At 45.7% G+C, this 7,480-nt stretch overlaps 1 protein-coding gene across 1 annotated transcript in view; it reads right to left on the bottom strand.

Moving 5' to 3' along the window:
- LOC142814667 (lachesin-like) overlaps positions 1-6,752 on the bottom strand; it is a 251,967-nt gene extending 245,215 nt beyond the window's left edge. The window contains exon 1 of the mRNA XM_075893833.1: positions 6,571-6,752. The gene's annotated coding sequence lies outside the window, so the exon portion shown is untranslated. The remainder of the gene's footprint in view (positions 1-6,570) is intronic.
- Between the last annotated feature and the right edge of the window lie 728 nt (positions 6,753-7,480).

Raw genomic sequence — 7,480 nt, forward strand, 5'->3', positions numbered from 1 at the left:
AAATCCTTCGTTCACATTCATGTTAAAAGCTATTCATATGAATGTCAAGTGTTGTTTTTACCGCCACGCACCCCTTTTTCTTCCCGAAAAGCGTTGTCATTAATTAATACCAAACAGGTGAAGTTCGTTTGCCTTCGACTTGTTCATTAGGTAGCGAAGTTTACAGTGAGCTGAAGCAATACCATCGGTAAACAACATTTGTGCACGTGTCTGTAGGGAACATGAACGAAAACAGGGACAGTAGGGAGGGAGTCAGTACTGAAAATGCAGAGAAGTTAACGATGCAGGCTGATTTTGGCTGGCTATAACTGAATAGGTTCGAAAGTTTTCACGTGTCATAAGCACAATATAATTATGAGACACGCCACAGTGGAAACGTCTAATAAAATGGACAACCTCGGTTATTTAGCGTATATTTTCATGTAAGTACAAAGGTGTTTCTTCATTTCTCTTCCATCGAAATCAGGCCGCCATTGCCAGGAATCAAAGGCACGTTCTTAAGCTTGCCAGCGGTACACCTTAGCAGGTAAAGTTCTTCGCTGAAGGCAATGTGCCACGTTTTGTTAATTTAATTGTAAAAACACGCTGCTTGCAGATTTTTTTTCTTAACGAGATTATCGACATGATATCAATGATGATATGTCCGCTGTTTTAGAGACCCCCAACTTAGTTACCAGGACAGTAAAGGGCTCTGAAATAAATTTCGAATTAACTTTTTAGATCTGTCATCATCTTCGACCGTCATAAATCACAATAGTGTACATGAGCTCATACAGTACATAAATTGGCATATTACACTATTTGTGAGCGCAACGTTTCTGGTGTCACACCGATTAGCAAAGCCCAAAATCTTAAAGGACGAAAAAAAAGGGGGTAAAGGGTAAAGAGGGACTGGTGCCTCAACTGCGTTGTACGTGGGCTCGACGCCACGGTGTTATCGCCGACAGTGTTCTAGGCAGGCCATGGGTGCTGGGAAAGAGGTGTCTGCGTAGTTGGTACTTCCCTCCACTCTACAATCCCATGCATCTGAATTTGAAGGTGACGCCAGATACCGGAGGCAGTAAGTCTAAATATGCGCGAGAATGTCCTGCACTATTTTAAGTGACGACTGTCGAAGAGTCATGCTGCTCTTACTCTCACGTGTAGTTCCCGTGCTATGCAAGTGTAGATGGGCAAATGATGTTAACCCTACAATCACCAATGGATGCCCATGTTCGCCCAATGACCACCCAGCATCTATAAAAGTGAAAAAAATATGCTTTTTATAAGCGCGATTGGTGTAGTCTGTAAACTCACAGCAGATGTGGCATTCACCCAGTAGGAGGGTAGACCTCGGCGTCCCATTGTTTCGCGCACAAAATAGAGACTGAAATTTTCCTCGCTACACTTTGAGCAGAGGTAATTGTGCACTTTTTGAGAACAAACTTCGCGAACGAATAATCTCTCGGCGTTTTTATTGAGTTCCTGGACCCGTAGTGTCCCTTCCGTACGGCGAGCCATTCTTTCTATTCCATCATCTTTTGCCTTCCCAATTCTCTCGCGCGGGCCAGATCAGAATACACCCAAATCTTCCGAGTTTATTGTTTGTGTTGTAAGGAACCATGTTTCTCCATTAGAATGCTGATGTAGAAAAGATGCAGTATTGTGAACTGTATAATATACGGAACGCAATCAGTACCTAAGATCCTGGTAAAAAAAGGAAGTGGAGTGCAAAAACGGAAATTTACTGAGGTTTAGGGATTGCAGATATCATTCACGCTGCGCTTCTAATAACTTTCGTTCGCAGTTTTACACATGATTTTGACTGCGGCCAGTTCTGACGTAAAGTTGGCAGGGCGCAGTAGATCACTGCTGGACAGTGGCTCCAAGAGCACGTGAATATGAAAAACAAACGAAAACACCACAAACAGTTTTTTTTTATTCTACATCTTCCGCCTGTCTGTTCTATCAACACTCTTCTTGCTATGCTTACGATATTTGTCTATGGACTTCGGCTGTAACTCGTCTACAAGTACGTGCAAGAGTCCAGCAGGCTGCCACCTTGACATGCTCATATCTCCGCAAGCAAGGTCTTTCCGTCTCAACGGAGAAATGGGCATTGGTTGCGTTTACCCGCAGAGCCATGACACAATACCCCGTTACCATCAATGGACAAAATATTCCATACCAGAAGAACCATCGCTTCCTGGGTGTGATTATTGACAGGGACCTTTCGTGGAGTGCCCACTGCAATTACCTGAAGAGAAGGCTAACTTCCATTGTCCATATAATGCGGTTCCTCTGCGGAAAATCTTGGGGCGCATCAATAAGGTCAATGATGCAGCTATACAGAGCACTGTTTCTGGGATTTTTGCGCTACAGGTTGCCGTTACTGGCAAGTACGTGCAAGACGAACATCCGCACTCTCGAAAGTCTGCAAGGACAAGCACTACGCGTGTGCTTAGGATTGCCGCGATGCACCTCAACCTACGGGGCGATTATGATCGCAAGAGAGCATCCAATTCGAACATACATCACCACTGACAATTTGAGAGCTCACATAAGACACCTCTGCCGAGCTCCTGGTCACTATGTTGCAGTGTTGCCACTTTAAAGACCACACGCGATCTTTTCAAAGAATATTTCTGCCCATAGAGAATGCCTCCCTTTTGGCTTCACTCCCGCAACAAGACCAGCGTCACCCCCGTGGTGCCTACAACAACCACAGGTGTGCCTCACTATTCCGGGAATAACGAACAAGAGCCATCATTCAACAGTGGTCATACGACAGGTGACATTGTCGCTACTCAACGAAATATACGGCCAGAGGACCCACATTTACACCGATGGATCGGTCTCGGCTGACAGCTCCACAGGTGCTGTTGTCATCTCGGCGTACCAGGTCACTATAAAGCTCAAACTGTCGCATAGGACAACATCCACAGCAGCGGAGCTTGCCGCCTTACGTGCTGCTATACTTTATATCGCGGAAGCCCGACCTCAAAAATGGGCTGTGTTCTGTGACTCCAAGGCATCCCTTCAGAGCTTGCAATCAGCTTTACGACAGAGGGAGCATCAACAACTAGTGAATGAAATAAGAGAAGTGATTCACGAAGTTTTATCGAAAGGACATGACTTGGTGTTCTAGTGGTTACCGGGACATTGTGGTATTGTCGGTAATGACCTTGCTGATAATGCTGCCCGATCCGCCCACGCGGACGCCCAGACAACCCCAGTTCCATTGTCGAGAACCGACGCTGCAAGGGGCCTTCACTCGTTCGCTAACACCATGTCGGAAACTTGGCTGAGTGACCCCAGTGTCAGGAACCGCCGCCTACACAAATTGACCCATCGAGAAAGCTTCAAGTTCCATCGGACCTCTCCCACCAGAATGCAACTTTACTGTGCCGCCTGTGGTTAGAAGTAGCTTTTACAAAGGCGTACTCCTTTCGCATAGGAATGGCGGATAGCTCCCGATGTGAATCGTGCGACACTGACGAGACAATAGAACATCTACTGTGTTCATGTGAACGTTTTGCGAGCGAACGCAATTTGCTACGCGAAACGTTGGAGACATTAGACAGTAGACCTTTTTCCGAAGAGAAGATACTTGGCTCATGGCTCTACGCGTCGCTGGCCAGCAAAGCGACGCGGGCACTGCTAAGTTTTCTAAAGACGACCGGACTACGCGACCGCTTATAAGCGTGCAATGGACAAGGTCACACCTACATACACGTTGCCCTTCACTTCTCTCTCTCTTCTCCTTTAATCCCCTCACCCCTTCCCCCAATGCAGGGTAGCAAACCGGACGTGCGTCTGGTTGACCTCCCAGCCTTTCATTTCTTCCCTTCCTCCTCCTCTTTCTTCTTGCTTCTTCTAACTGGTTGCGATCATGTAGAAAGCTCGTCGTCTTATAAATAGCATTAAACACGTAGAAAGACAAGTAGCGAAAGCGTTAATGAAAGTTTTATGGCAGCAATAAACCTCACTTACGGTTGTTCATTTTTTTTAATTTTTTTCTCGCTGCACCGTCCGTTCGAGCGCGTCGAAAGGATATGAACTGAGACAAGGCAACATATGCGGGCACTAAAAAGTGGTGTTTTTTCCTTTTTTTTATTTTCCGTCTTTCGTTTCTTTTCTCTCTCTCTCTCTCTCTCTCTCTCGCCAGTTCGGCATGCCGCGTGCGGTGCTCGCCCAGGGAGAGTGCTGTAGCTGTCTCACGCTTGATGTAGTGTCGCAATACCCGTGTCGAAGGGTGCCTTTTGGCACTGTCAAGTTATTCCGAACAATGGCCCTTGGCCGAGCATTCTCGAAGAAGAAGCTGTCCGCGTCTCGCTTGCTGACGTACATCACCACAAATTACGAGCCGCCAGCTCGCGGAATTTCACTCTGCGCGGCCAGGCGACCACCGCTCGCGCCTTCGGGGAGGCCCTCCACGGGCTCTCCGTGCTGGGGCGTCGCCTTCGTCTCGTCACCTCCGCCGCGTCGGGTGATGAGAAAAGCTCCGTAGAATAAGGGCGGCCAGAGGAAAAGCAGGCCGGCGAAAATGATTCTTGCGAAAAGATTTCGACAGGCGCTCTCACTGTCTTTTTTTTTCCTGTTTTCTTTCCCTCTTTCACTCTTAACTTTCATGTGCACTCGTAACATTCCTTTTTGTATTGTGTTTAAGTTTCACCACTCATTCGCCTGCGAGCTGGGATTTATGGGATGCTCGTGTACTTTGAAGCCAAAAGAAAAAGAAAGTAAATAATGACGTTGGCACATGCGGCGCCACATGGCTCGGTAGGTGACAAGACGGCCATTCAGACCCTGTCCTTTGACGGGTTAGTTCAAAAATAACTTATTGGCTTCAGCAGGTGAAACTGTAGAAAAAAAAAACACGCGTTTTGCGGAGATTACTGAGGTGGCGTTCATATTGTTCCTGTTCTCTTCTGTGTGTTTTAAAGCGTGCGCTGCGTTAACCCTACCGGCTTCGTTCTTACAAGAGGTCCGCTTTATTATTCTAACGAGAATGAGGTGTAAGTTAGGTTTGAAGTATACAGGGGTATAAATATACATCTGTGGTCTTTAAATGTGCGCGCACGCCTGACAGAATCAGCGGAGTTTTAGTCACGTGGTGGGGACGTCGACGAACGAAGCAGTCAGCGTGTTCAAGACTAAACTCTTTATTTGGGAGAAGAACCTGTTCCGGGGAAATGAAAATGTTGAGTATAAGCAATACACACTGTACACTGTCGTCGTTTATGAAAGGGAATACGCGAGCGCGTGGCATGAGCTCTGCGGCAGCTGCCTATGGCAGTCGGCTTTTGGCGCCATCTGTTGACTAACAAAATAACAAATCATGACCGTTTTACAAGCGCTGCTAGATAACGCTGTCGATAAGATCTGACAACGGGTGGTGCCGCCAAAAGCGGACGCGATTTCTTCAGCATTCGGTTGACGTTGCTGCAGGCATTCGTTGCAGAGTGCAGGCGAAACACTCGCGAGTTACCTTTCATAAAGGACGACAGCGTACACTGAAAGCGACGCGACAAGCGTCGGCCGTTGTGTAATATGACAAGCGGAAAAGCGCGTCGGCTTTCATACATTTGCTATGCAAGGTTCTAGCGTTATCGCTGGTAGCTGTGTAAGCTCTTGAATAAACTAAACTGTTCACCTCTGGCGCGCATTCTTAACAAAATCACCTTAAATAATCCTGAAGCTTCTGAAACATTAAAGCGTAATTTCCACCGAGCACTGAAAACAAGTTTTACAGGAGAAATTCAAATACGTAAAAAAAAACAGATGGCATAATGTTGTAAACGAAAGACTCGGGTGCCCAGAAACCCCAGCTGAGGCTCACAAATCGCTGCAAACAGACACAGCTTGCAAACAGACCCTAATTTTACCTACTTAGAGTACTTTAGCTTAATGACTGAAACCTGGGTCAGTTGCTGGCAGTATTTGAACATATTTCAACACCTTCTTCTCTTGTGTAGGCTTGTCGTGCATTGTCTTAAATTATGTTCAAGCACTTTAGCTTAAACCTCAAGGGAGGGTATGCATAGCCCATCAATATATTAACGAAGGCCTTGTTCGGTCTAAGACCTGAGTCTTTTATATTCGTTGTATAATGCTTAAAAGAAAGGGGAAAAGGCAATCGGGACTACCATTAACCATTTCTGTCAGGGCATTTAAACCATTTCAATCACGGGCTTCATTGCGCAGCGCTGCCTTATAAAAACTAACACAAATGTTCCCTCAAGGGTGTTCTCGCGCCCATAGAAACAATGGCAATGTCTCTGCTAATGTAGATGGAGTAACTGCGTAGCTTTTATAATTATAGACGAATAAGTTAACAACTTAGCAAACAATATATAAAATTGATAAACTTATCGCATTACTGTGCTTCGATTTCCTCTAACGTCAATGTGATGATCTAATATTGCATTCAACAGTTTGACAACATCTCCCGAGTAAATTAGAGGTACTAACGGGAGCATGTATATCCAGAAGTACGACATGACAATAGTACGCGAACGATGATAAAAGTTCTGCACAAACTACAAATGGTCCCTCCTTCCAGTGCATGCAGATGGTATTCAAGATTACCTTTGATTTGGAGTCCGTCAGAGATGACCAACTTCACTCTTCATTATTGACTATGCAACTTACGCAGGCTGCGCGAAAATTTCGAGCATTATAATGCGAATTGTTTTTACAAATTATTTCCGTAACATATTCTCGACAGTAGTTCACAGTGCTGCCTCGGATTGGTTGAAATAAAAATCTCCACTCCTAAGTTTCTCCTAAGTGAGAATTATGTGCTTCAGACTGACGAAGCTCGCAAGGCCAGGAACTAAGCCAGCCAGTGCCGGGAGCAAAAACTTCCGGTTGGAGCTACTTAGCAAAGAGCAGCGTATAGCCGGATGTATTTAGAAAGACGTGACAGCAGCCGATCTTGGACAAGGCGTGCCTGCTTCCTTGAATGCCGAGATAAATGCACCACCAGGAGGAAGTGAGCCCTAATGAAGTCTTTGCATCACGCGCAGCGTGTTTTCTTCAAGCGGTGATCTCGCACTTAAAAGAAGCTCCGTATAAGGCCAAGAAGTCACGTGGTACATTGTGACGTACCAGGTGTACGAATCTTCTTCTCTACTAAGTCATGTTTGCATAGAGATTCTAGACGTTCGCTTCCTGCTTGAACCTCGTGTGTTAGAAACCTCAGAGGCCACCCATTGAAAAATGCGTGGCTACAAGAAACTTTTTCTCGGTCCTCCGCTTGCAAAGAAGCTTCTAAAATACCCTTATTTTTCACAAAAAAATATGGAATTGTTTTTCTAAGAATGTGTTGATGTGGTAGGAAGAATCCTTGCTTCACTGCGGGATCAAAGTCTGGCATAATATTTTCTGGAAGATATGAAACGTCAGCATCCCTGTCAGGCTGAAAGCTTGCTAAGGCACAGACTTCTAGCTTCTGCTCTTGAAAACATTAAACATGCGCAGCTCAGCCCATTATCTA

This window comes from Rhipicephalus microplus, chromosome 1, assembly GCF_043290135.1.
Source record: "Rhipicephalus microplus isolate Deutch F79 chromosome 1, USDA_Rmic, whole genome shotgun sequence".
In the NCBI taxonomy this organism is placed as follows: Eukaryota; Metazoa; Arthropoda; class Arachnida; order Ixodida; family Ixodidae; genus Rhipicephalus; species Rhipicephalus microplus.